Source organism: Sus scrofa, chromosome 13 (genome assembly GCF_054392235.1).
Source record: "Sus scrofa isolate SSC_HxYL_T2T_F1_AM1 chromosome 13, Sscrofa_HxYL_maternal_Yorkshire_Landrace_v2.0, whole genome shotgun sequence".
In the NCBI taxonomy this organism is placed as follows: Eukaryota; Metazoa; Chordata; class Mammalia; order Artiodactyla; family Suidae; genus Sus; species Sus scrofa.
The window spans coordinates 5,663,753-5,678,004 of NC_139395.1; positions in this window are offsets into that span (position 1 = coordinate 5,663,753).

Genomic DNA, 14,252 nt, shown 5'->3' on the forward strand with positions numbered 1-14,252 from the left:
ATGGAATCCACTGCGTTCAATTTAAATCCATTGCACCACACTGCATGGAATCCACTGCATTCTGTCGAGATCCATTGGGCCACGCTGCATGGAATCCACTGCATTCAATCGGGATCCATTTAGCCACGCTGCATGGAATACTCTTCGTTCAATCGGGATGCATTTTACCATGCTGCATCGAATCCACTGCATTCAGTGACGCTGCATGGAATCCACTGCATTCAATCGGGATGCTTTGGGCCTCGCTGCATAAAATCCACTGCATTTAATCGGGATGCATTGGGCCTCACTGCATGGAATCTACTGCATTTAATCATGCTGCATGGAATCCACTGCATTCAATCATGCTGCATAAAATCCCCTGCATTTAATAGGGTTCAATTTCTCCATGCTGCATGGAATCCACTGCATTCAATCATGCTTCATTGCAACCAGTGCATTCAATCGGGTACCATAGGGCCACGCTTCATGGAATCCACTGCATTCAATCATGCTTCATTGCAACCACTGCATTCAATCGGGAACCATTGGGCCATGCTGCATGGAATCCACTGCATTCAAACACGCTGCATGGAATCCACTGCATTCAATCGGGATGCTTTGGGCCATGCTGGATAATATCCACTGCATTCAATCGGGATTCATTGGGCCTCGCTGCCTGGAATCCACTGAATTCAATCATGCTGCATGGAATCCACTGCATTCAATCATGCTGCATAAAATCCACTGCATTCAATAGGGTTCCATTTCTTCACGCTGCATGGAATACACTGCATTCACACACGCTGCATGGAACCCACTGCATTCAATCGAGATCCATTGGGCCACGCTGCATCGAATCCACTGCATTCAATCGGGATCCATTTAACCCCGCTGCATGGAATGCACTGCGTTCAATTGGGATTCATTTTACCATGCTGCATGGAATCCACTGCATTCAATGACATTGCATGGAATCCACTGCATTAATCGGGATGCATTTTACCATTCTGCATGGAATTCACTGCATTCAGTGACGCTGCATGGAATCCACTGCAGTCAATCGGGATCCATTGTGCCACATTGCAGGGAAACCACTGCATTCAATCGACATCCATTGCGCCATGCTGCATGGAATCCACTGCATTCAATTGGGATTCATTGGGCCTCACTGCATGGAATACACTGCGTTCAATCGAGATCCATTGGACCACACTGCATGGAATCCACTGCATTCAATCGGGATCCATTTCGCCATGCTTCATGGAATACACTGCGTTCAATCGGGATGCATTTTACCATGCTGCATGGAATCCACTGCATTCAGTGATGCTGCATGGAATGCACTACCTTCAATCGGGATGCTTTGGGCCATGCTGCATAAGATCCACTGCATTTAATCGGGATGCATTGGGCCACGCTCCATGGAATCAACTGCATTGAATCAACCTGGATGGAATCCACTGCATTTAATCGGGATGCATTTTACCTTGCTGCATGGAATGTACTGCATTCAATCACGCTGCATGGAATTCACTGCATTCAATTGGGATCCATTGCACCACGATGCATGGAATCCACTGCGTTCAATCAAAATCCATTGCACCACACTGCATGGAATCCACTGCATTCTCTCGAGATCCATTGGGCCACGCTGCATGGAATCCACTGCATTCAATCGGGATCCATTTATCACGCTGCATGGAATACACTGGGTTCAATCGGGATGCATTTTACCATGCTGCATCGAATCCACTGAATTCAGTGACGCTGCATGGAATCCACTGCATTCAATCGGGATGCTTTGGGCCTCGCTGCATAAAATCCACTGCATTTAATCGGGATGCATTGGGCCTCACTGCATGGAATCTACTGCATTCAATCATGCTGCATGGAATCCACTGCATTCAATCATGCTGCATAAAATCCCCTGCATTTAATAGGGTTCAATTTCTCCATGCTGCATGGAATCCACTGCATTCAATCATGCTTCATTGCAACCAGTGCATTCAATCGGGTACCATAGGGCCACGCTTCATGGAATACACTGCATTCAATCATGCTTCATTGCAACCACTGCATTCAATCGGGAACCATTGGGCCATGCTGCATGGAATCCACTGCATTCAAACACGCTGCATGGAATCCACTGCATTCAATCGGGATGCTTTGGGCCATGCTGGATAATATCCACTGCATTCAATCGGGATTCATTGGGCCTCGCTGCCTGGAATCCACTGAATTCAATCATGCTGCATGGAATCCACTGCATTCAATCATGCTGCATAAAATCCACTGCATTCAATAGGGTTCCATTTCTTCACGCTGCATGGCATACACTGCATTCAAACACGCTGCATGGAATCCACTGCATTCAATCGAGATCCATTGGGCCACGCTGCATCGAATCCACTGCATTCAATTGGGATCCATTGCGCCACGATGCATGGAATCCACTGCGTTCAATTTAAATCCATTGCACCGCACCACACTGCATGGAATCCACTGCATTCAATCGAGATCCATTGGGCCACGCTGCATGGAATCCACTGCATTCAATCGGGATCCATTTAGCCACGCTGCATGGAATACTCTTCGTTCAATCGGGATGCATTTAACCATGCTGCATGTAATCCACTGCATTCAGTGACGCTGCATGGAATCCACTGCATTCAATCGGGATGCTTTGGGCCTCACTGCATGGAATCTACTGCATTCAATCATGCTGCATGGAATCCACTGCATTCAATCATGCTGCATAAAATACCCTGCATTTAATAGGGTTCCATTCCTCCATGCTGCATGGAATCCACTGCATTCAATCATGCTTCATTGCAACCACTGCATTCAATCGGGAACCATTGGGCCATGCTGCATGGAATCCACTGCATTCAAACACGCTGCATGGAATCCACTGCATTCAATCGGGATGCTTTGGGCCATGCTGGATAATATCCACTGCATTCAATCGGGATTCATTGGGCCTCGCTGCCTGGAATCCACTGCATTCAATCATGCTGCATGGAATCCACTGCATTCAATGACACTGCATGGAATCCACTGCATTCAATCGAGATCCATTGGGCCACGCTGCATGGAATTCACTGCAATCAATCAGAATCCACTCCACCACACTGCACGGAGTCCACTGCATTCAATCGAGATCCATTGGGCCACGCTGCATGGAATCCAATGCATTCAATCGGGTTCCATTTAACCCCGCTGCATGGAACCCACTGCATCAATCGGGATGCATTTTATCATGCTGCCTGGAATCCACTGCATTCAATGACACTGCATGGAATCCACTGCATCAATCGGGATGCATTTTACCATGCTGCATGGAATCCACTGCATTCAATCACACTGCATGGAATCCACTGCATCAATCGTGACGCATTTTACCATGCTGCATGGAATCCACTGCATTCAATGACACTGCATGGAATCCACTGCATTCACTCGGGATCCATTTAGCCATGCTGCATGTAATGCACTGTGTTTAATCGGGATGCATTTTACCATGCTGCATGGAATCCACTGCATTCAGTGATGCTGCATGGAATGCACTACCTTCAATCGGGATGCTTTGGGCCATGCTGCGTAAAATCCACTGCATTTAATCGGGATGCATTGGGCCACGCTCCATGGAATCAACTGCATTCAATCAAGCTGGATGGAATCCACTGCATTTAATCGGGATGCATTTTACCACGCTGCATGGAATATACTGCATTCAATCACGCTGCATGGAATTCACTGCATTCAATTGGGATTCATTGCACCATGATGCATGGAATCCACTGCGTTCAATTTAAATCCATTGCACCACACTGCATGGAATCCACTGCATTCTGTCGAGATCCATTGGGCCACGCTGCATGGAATCCACTGCATTCAATCGGGATCCCTTTAGCCACGCTGCATGGAATACTCTTCGTTCAATTGGGATGCATTTTACCATGCTGCATCGAATCCACTGCATTCAGTGACGCTGCATGGAATCCACTGCATTCAATCGGGATGCTTTGGGCCTCGCTGCATAAAATCCACTGCATTTAATCGGGATGCATTGGTCCTCACTGCATGGAATCTACTGCATTCAATCATGCTGCATGGAATCCACTGCATTCAATCATGCTGCATAAAATCCCCTGCATTTAATAGGGTTCAATTTCTCCATGCTGCATGGAATCCACTGCATTCAATCATGCTTCATTGCAACCAGTGCATTCAATCGGGTACCATAGGGCCACGCTTCATGGAATCCACTGCATTCAATCATGCTTCATTGCAACCACTGCATTCAATCGGGAACCATTGGGCCATGCTGCATGGAATCCACTGCATTCAAACACGCTGCATGGAATCCACTGCATTCAATCGGGATGCTTTGGGCCATGCTGGATAATATCCACTGCATTCAATCGGGATTCATTGGGCCTCGCTGCCTGGAATCCACTGAATTCAATCATGCTGCATGGAATCCACTGCATTCAATCATGCTGCATAAAATCCACTGCATTCAATAGGGTTCCATTTCTTCACGCTGCATGGAATACACTGCATTCACACACGCTGCATGGAACCCACTGCATTCAATCGAGATCCATTGGGCCACGCTGCATCGAATCCACTGCATTCAATCGGGATCCATTTAACCCCGCTGCATGGAATGCACTGCGTTCAATTGGGATTCATTTTACCATGCTGCATGGAATCCACTGCATTCAATGACATTGCATGGAATCCACTGCATTAATCGGGATGCATTTTACCATTCTGCATGGAATCCACTGCAGTCAATCGGGATCCATTGTGCCACATTGCAGGGAAACCACTGCATTCAATCGACATCCATTGCGCCATGCTGCATGGAATCCACTGCATTCAATTGGGATTCATTGGGCCTCACTGCATGGAATACACTGCGTTCAATCGAGATCCATTGGACCACACTGCATGGAATCCACTGCATTCAATCGGGATCCATTTAGCCATGCTTCATGGAATACACTGCGTTCAATCGGGATGCATTTTACCATGCTGCATGGAATCCACTGCATTCAGTGATGCTGCATGGAATGCACTACCTTCAATCGGGATGCTTTGGGCCATGCTGCATAAGATCCACTGCATTTAATCGGGATGCATTGGGCCACGCTGCATGGAATCTACTGCATTCCATCATGCTGCATGGAATCCACTGCATTCAATCATGCTGCATAAAATACCCTGCATTTAATAGGGTTCCATTCCTCCATGCTGCATGGAATCCACTGCATTCAATCATGCTTCATTGCAACCACTGCATTCAATCGGGAACCATTGGGCCATGCTGCATGGAATCCACTGCATTCAAACACGCTGCATGGAATCCACTGCATTCAATCGGGATGCTTTGGGCCATGCTGGATAATATCCACTGCATTCAATCGGGATTCATTGGGCCTCGCTGCCTGGAATCCACTGCATTCAATCATGCTGCATGGAATCCACTGCATTCAATCATGCTGCATAAAATCCACTGCATTCAATAGGGTTCCATTTCTTCACGCTGCATGGCATACACTGCATTCAAACACGCTGCATGGAATCCACTGCATTCAATCGAGATCCATTGGGCCACGCTGCATCGAATCCACTGCATTCAATTGGGATCCATTGCGCCACGATGCATGGAATCCACTGCGTTCAATTTAAATCCATTGCACCGCACCACACTGCATGGAATCCACTGCATTCAATCGAGATCCATTGGGCCACGCTGCATGGAATCCACTGCATTCAATCGGGATCCATTTAGCCACGCTGCATGGAATACTCTTCGTTCAATCGGGATGCATTTAACCATGCTGCATGTAATCCACTGCATTCAGTGACGCTGCATGGAATCCACTGCATTCAATCGGGATGCTTTGGGCCTCACTGCATGGAATCTACTGCATTCAATCATGCTGCATGGAATCCACTGCATTCAATCATGCTGCATAAAATACCCTGCATTTAATAGGGTTCCATTCCTCCATGCTGCATGGAATCCACTGCATTCAATCATGCTTCATTGCAACCACTGCATTCAATCGGGAACCATTGGGCCATGCTGCATGGAATCCACTGCATTCAAACACGATGCATGGAATCCACTGCATTCAATCGGGATGCTTTGGGCCATGCTGGATAATATCCACTGCATTCAATCGGGATTCATTGGGCCTCGCTGCCTGGAATCCACTGCATTCAATCATGCTGCATGGAATCCACTGCATTCAATGACACTGCATGGAATCCACTGCATTCAATCGAGATCCATTGGGCCACGCTGCATGGAATTCACTGCAATCAATCAGAATCCACTCCACCACACTGCACGGAGTCCACTGCATTCAATCGAGATCCATTGGGCCACGCTGCATGGAATCCAATGCATTCAATCGGGTTCCATTTAACCCCGCTGCATGGAACCCACTGCATCAATCGGGATGCATTTTATCATGCTGCCTGGAATCCACTGCATTCAATGACACTGCATGGAATCCACTGCATCAATCGGGATGCATTTTACCATGCTGCATGGAATCCACTGCATTCAATCACACTGCATGGAATCCACTGCATCAATCGTGACGCATTTTACCATGCTGCATGGAATCCACTGCATTCAATGACACTGCATGGAATCCACTGCATTCACTCGGGATCCATTTAGCCATGCTGCATGTAATGCACTGTGTTTAATCGGGATGCATTTTACCATGCTGCATGGAATCCACTGCATTCAGTGATGCTGCATGGAATGCACTACCTTCAATCGGGATGCTTTGGGCCATGCTGCGTAAAATCCACTGCATAATCGGGATGCATTGGGCCATGCTCCATGGAATCAACTGCATTCAATCAAGCTGGATGGAATCCACTGCATTTAATCGGGATGCATTTTACCACGCTGCATGGAATATACTGCATTCAATCACGCTGCATGGAATTCACTGCATTCAATTGGGATTCATTGCACCATGATGCATGGAATCCACTGCGTTCAATTTAAATCCATTGCACCACACTGCATGGAATCCACTGCATTCTGTCGAGATCCATTGGGCCACGCTGCATGGAATCCACTGCATTCAATCGGGATCCATTTAGCCACGCTGCATGGAATACTCTTCGTTCAATCGGGATGCATTTTACCATGCTGCATCGAATCCACTGCATTCAGTGACGCTGCATGGAATCCACTGCATTCAATCGGGATGCTTTGGGCCTCGCTGCATAAAATCCACTGCATTTAATCGGGATGCATTGGGCCTCACTGCATGGAATCTACTGCATTTAATCATGCTGCATGGAATCCACTGCATTCAATCATGCTGCATAAAATCCCCTGCATTTAATAGGGTTCAATTTCTCCATGCTGCATGGAATCCACTGCATTCAATCATGCTTCATTGCAACCAGTGCATTCAATCGGGTACCATAGGGCCACGCTTCATGGAATCCACTGCATTCAATCATGCTTCATTGCAACCACTGCATTCAATCGGGAACCATTGGGCCATGCTGCATGGAATCCACTGCATTCAAACACGCTGCATGGAATCCACTGCATTCAATCGGGATGCTTTGGGCCATGCTGGATAATATCCACTGCATTCAATCGGGATTCATTGGGCCTCGCTGCCTGGAATCCACTGAATTCAATCATGCTGCATGGAATCCACTGCATTCAATCATGCTGCATAAAATCCACTGCATTCAATAGGGTTCCATTTCTTCACGCTGCATGGAATACACTGCATTCACACACGCTGCATGGAACCCACTGCATTCAATCGAGATCCATTGGGCCACGCTGCATCGAATCCACTGCATTCAATCGGGATCCATTTAACCCCGCTGCATGGAATGCACTGCGTTCAATTGGGATTCATTTTACCATGCTGCATGGAATCCACTGCATTCAATGACATTGCATGGAATCCACTGCATTAATCGGGATGCATTTTACCATGCTGCATGGAATCCACTGCATTCAGTGACGCTGCATGGAATCCACTGCAGTCAATCGGGATCCATTGTGCCACATTGCAGGGAAACCACTGCATTCAATCGACATCCATTGCGCCATGCTGCATGGAATCCACTGCATTCAATTGGGATTCATTGGGCCTCACTGCATGGAATACACTGCGTTCAATCGAGATCCATTGGACCACACTGCATGGAATCCACTGCACTCAATCGGGATCCATTTAGCCATGCTTCATGGAATACACTGCGTTCAATCGGGATGCATTTTACCATGCTGCATGGAATCCACTGCATTCAGTGATGCTGCATGGAATGCACTACCTTCAATCGGGATGCTTTGGGCCATGCTGCATAAGATCCACTGCATTTAATTGGGATGCATTGGGCCACGCTGCATGGAATCAACTGCATTCAATCAAGCTGGATGGAATCCACTGCATTTAATCGGGATGCATTTTACCTTGCTGCATGGAATGTACTGCATTCAATCACGCTGCATAGAATTCACTGCATTCAATTGGGATCCATTGCACAACGATGCATGGAATCCACTGCGTTCAATCAAAATTCATTGCACCGCACCACACTGCATGGAATCCACTGCATTCTCTCGAGATCCACTGGGCCACGCTGCATGGAATCCACTGCATTCAATCGGGATCCATTTAGCCACGCTGCATGGAATACTCTTCGTTCAATCGGGATGCATTTAACCATGCTGCATGGAATCCACTGCATTCAGTGACGCTGCATGGAATCCACTGCATTCAATCGGGATGCTTTGGGCCTCGCTGCATAAAATCCACTGCATTTAATCGGGATGCATTGGGCCTCACTGCATGGAATCTACTGCATTCCATCATGCTGCATGGAATCCACTGCATTCAATCATGCTGCATAAAATACCCTGCATTTAATAGGGTTCCATTCCTCCATGCTGCATGGAATCCACTGCATTCAATCATGCTTCATTGCAACCACTGCATTCAATCGGGAACCATTGGGCCATGCTGCATGGAATCCACTGCATTCAAACACGCTGCATGGAATCCACTGCATTCAATCGGGATGCTTTGGGCCATGCTGGATAATATCCACTGCATTCAATCGGGATTCATTGGGCCTCGCTGCCTGGAATCCACTGCATTCAATCATGCTGCATGGAATCCACTGCATTCAATGACACTGCATGGAATCCACCGCATTCAATCGAGATCCTTTGGGCCACGCTGCATGGAATTCACTGCAATCAATCAGAATCCACTCCACCACCCTGCACGGAGTCCACTGCATTCAATCGAGATCCATTGGGCCACGCTGCATGGAATCCAATGCATTCAATCGGGTTCCATTTAACCCCGCTGCATGGAACCCACTGCATCAATCGGGATGCATTTTATCATGCTGCCTGGAATCCACTGCATTCAATGACACTGCATGGAATCCACTGCATCAATCGTGACGCATTTTACCATGCTGCATGGAATCCACTGCATTCAATGACACTGCATGGAATCCACTGCATTCACTCGGGATCCATTTAGCCATGCTGCATGTAATGCACTGCGTTTAATCGGGATGCATTTTACCATGCTGCATGGAATCCACTGCATTCAGTGATGCTGCATGGAATGCACTACCTTCAATCGGGATGCTTTGGGCCATGCTGCGTAAAATCCACTGCATTTAATCGGGATGCATTGGGCCACGCTCCATGGAATCAACTGCATTCAATCAAGCTGGATGGAATCCACTGCATTTAATCGGGATGCATTTTACCACGCTGCATGGAATATACTGCATTCAATCACGCTGCATGGAATTCACTGCATTCAATTGGGATTCATTGCACCATGATGCATGGAATCCACTGCGTTCAATTTAAATCCATTGCACCACACTGCATGGAATCCACTGCATTCTGTCGAGATCCATTGGGCCACGCTGCATCGAATCCACTGCATTCAATCGGGATCCATTTAGCCACGCTGCATGGAATACACTGCGTTCAATCGGGATGCATTTTACCATGCTGCATCGAATCCACTGCATTCAGTGACGCTGCATGGAATCCACTGCATTCAATCGGGATGCTTTGGGCCTCGCTGCATAAAATCCACTGCATTTAATCGGGATGCATTGGGCCTCACTGCCTGGAATCTACTGCATTCAATCATGCTGCATGGAATCCACTGCATTCAATCATGCTGCATAAAATACCCTGCATTTAATAGGGTTCAATTTCTCCATGCTGCATGGAATCCACTGCATTCAATCATGCTTCATTGCAACCAGTGCATTCAATCGGGTACCATAGGGCCACGCTTCATGGAATCCACTGCATTCAATCATGCTTCATTGCAACCACTGCATTCAATCGGGATGCTTTGGGCCATGCTGGATAATATCCACTGCATTCAAACACGCTGCATGGAATCCACTGCATTCAATCGGGATGCTTTGGGCCATGCTGGATAATATCCACTGCATTCAATCGGGATTCATTGGGCCTCGCTGCCTGGAATCCACTGCATTCAATCATGCTGCATGGAATCCACTGCATTCAATCATGCTGCATAAAATCCACTGCATTCAATAGGGTTCCATTTCTTCACGCTGCATGGCATACACTGCATTCACACACGCTGCATGGAACCCACTGCATTCAATCGAGATCCATTGGGCCACGCTGCATCGAATCCACTGCATTCAATCGGGATCCATTTAACCCCGCTGCATGGAATGCACTGCGTTCAATTGGGATGCATTTTACCATGCTGCATGGAATCCACTGCATTCAATGACACTGCATGGAATCCACTGCATTAATCGGGATGCATTTTACCATTCTGCATGGAATCCACTGCATTCAGTGACGCTGCATGGAATCCACTGCAGTCAATCGGGATCCATTGTGCCACATTGCAGGGAAACCACTTCATTCAATCGACATCCATTGCGCCATGCTGCATGGAATCCACTGCATTCAATTGGGATTCATTGGGCCTCACTGCATGGAATACACTGCGTTCAATCGAGATCCATTGGACCACACTGCATGGAATCCACTGCATTCAATCGGGATCCATTTAGCCATGCTTCATGGAATACACTGCGTTCAATCGGGATGCATTTTACCATGCTGCATGGAATCCACTGCATTCAGTGATGCTGCATGGAATGCACTACCTTCAATCGGGATGCTTTGGGCCATGCTGCATAAAATCCACTGCATTTAATCGGGATGCATTGGGCCACGCTCCATGGAATCAACTGCATTCAATCAAGCTGGATGGAATCCACTGCATTCAATCATGCTGCATAAAATCCACTGCATTCAATAGGGTTCCATTTCTTCAAGCTGCATGAAATACACTGCATTCAAACACGCTGCATGGAATCCACTGCATTCAATCGAGATCCATTGGGCCACGCTGCATTGAATCCACTGCATTCAATTAGGATCCATTGTGCCACGATGCATGGAATCCACTGCGTTCAATCAGAATCCACTGCACCACACTGCATGGAATCCACTGCATTCAATCGAGATCCATTGGGCCACGCTGCATGGAATACACTGCATTCAATCGGGATCCATTTAACCACGCTGCATTGAATCCACTGCATCAACCGGGATGCATTTTATCATGCTGCCTGGAATCCACTGCATTCAATGACACTGCATGGAATCCACTGCATCAATCGGGATGCATTTAACCATGCTGCATGGAATCCACTGCATTCAATGACAATGCATGGAATCCACTGCATCAATCGTGACACATTATACCATGCTGCATGGAATCCACTGCATTCAGTGATGCTGCATGGAATGCACTACCTTCAATCGGGATGCTTTGGGCCATGCTGCATAAAATCCACTGCATTTAATCGGGATGCATTGGGCCACGCTCCATGGAATCAACTGCATTCAATCAAGCTGGATGGAATCCACTGCATTTAATCGGGATGCATTTTACCACGCTGCATGGAATGTACTGCATTCAATCACGCTGCATGGAATTCACTGCATTCAATTGGGATCCATTGCACAACGATGCATGGAATCCACTGCGTTCAATCAAAATCCATTGCACCACACTGCATGGAATCCACTGCATTCTCTCGAGATCCATTGGGCCACGCTGCATGGAATCCACTGCATTCAATCGGGATCCATTTATCACGCTGCATGGAATACACTGGGTTCAATCGGGATGCATTTTACCATGCTGCATCGAATCCACTGCATTCAGTGACGCTGCATGGAATCCACTGCATTCAATCGGGATGCTTTGGGCCTCGCTGCATAAAATCCACTGCATATAATCGGGATGCATTGGGCCTCACTGCATGGAGTCTACTGCATTCTATCTTGCTGCATGGAATCCACTGCATTCAATCATGCTGCATAAAATCCCCTGCATTTAATAGGGTTCAATTTCTCCATGCTGCATGGAATCCACTGCATTCAATCATGCTTCATTGCAACCAGTGCATTCAATCGGGTACCATAGGGCCACGCTTCATGGAATCCACTGCATTCAATCATGATTCATTGCAACCACTGCATTCAATCGGGAACCATTGGGCCATGCTGCATGGAATCCACTGCATTCAATGACAATGCATGGAATCCACTGCATCAATCGTGACACATTTTACCATGCTGCATGGAATCCACTGCATTCACTCGGGATCCATTTAGCCATGTTGCATGTAATGCACTGCGTTTAATAGGGATGCATTTTACCATGCTGCATGGAATCCACTGCATTCAGTGATGCTGCATGGAATGCACTACATTCAATCGGGATGCTTTGGGCCATGCTGCATAAAATCCACTGCATTTAATCGGGATGCATTGGGCCACGCTCCATGGAATCAACTGCATTCAATCAAGCTGGATGGAATCCACTGCATTTAATCAGGATGCATTTTACCACGCTGCATGGAATATACTGCATTCAATCACGCTGCATGGAATTCACTGCATTCAATTGGGATCCATTGCGCCACGATGCATGGAATCCACTGCGTTCAATTTAAATCCATTGCACCACACTGCATGGAATCCACTGCAATCTCTCGAGATCCATTGGGCCACGCTGCATCGAATCCACTGCATTCAATCGGGATCCATTTAGCCACGCTTCATGGAATACTCTTCGTTCAATCGGGATGCATTTAACCATGCTGCATCGAATCCACTGCATTCAGTGACGCTGCATGTACTCCACTGCATTCAATCGAGATCCATTGGGCCACGCTGCATGGAATCCAATGCACTCAATCGGGTTCCATTTAACCCCGCTGCATGGAACCCACTGCATCAATCGGGATGCATTTTATCATGCTGCCTGGAATCCACTGCATTCAATGACACTGCATGGAATCCACTGCATCAATCGGGATGCATTTTACCATGCTGCATGGAATCCACTGCATTCAATGACACTGCATGGAATCCACTGCATCAATCGTGACGCATTTTACCATGCTGCATGGAATCCACTGCATTCAATGACACTGCATGGAATCCACTGCATTCACTCGGGATCCATTTAGCCATGCTGCATGTAATGCACTGCGTTTAATCGGGATGCATTTTACCATGCTGCATGGAATCCACTGCATTCAGTGATGCTGCATGGAATGCACTACCTTCAATCGGGATGCTTTGGGCCATGCTGCGTAAAATCCACTGCATTTAATCGGGATGCATTGGGCCACGCTCCATGGAATCAACTGCATTCAATCAAGCTGGATGGAATCCACTGCATTTAATCGGGATGCATTTTACCACGCTGCATGGAATATACTGCATTCAATCACGCTGCATGGAATTCACTGCATTCAATTGGGATTCATTGCACCATGATGCATGGAATCCACTGCGTTCAATTTAAATCCATTGCACCACACTGCATGGAATCCACTGCATTCTGTCGAGATCCATTGGGCCACGCTGCATCGAATCCACTGCATTCAATCGGGATCCATTTAGCCACGCTGCATGGAATACACTGCGTTCAATCGGGATGCATTTTACCATGCTGCATCGAATCCACTGCATTCAGTGACGCTGCATGGAATCCACTGCATTCAATCGGGATGCTTTGGGCCTCGCTGCATAAAATCCACTGCATTTAATCGGGATGCATTGGGCCTCACTGCCTGGAATCTACTGCATTCAATCATGCTGCATGGAATCCACTGCATTCAATCATGCTGCATAA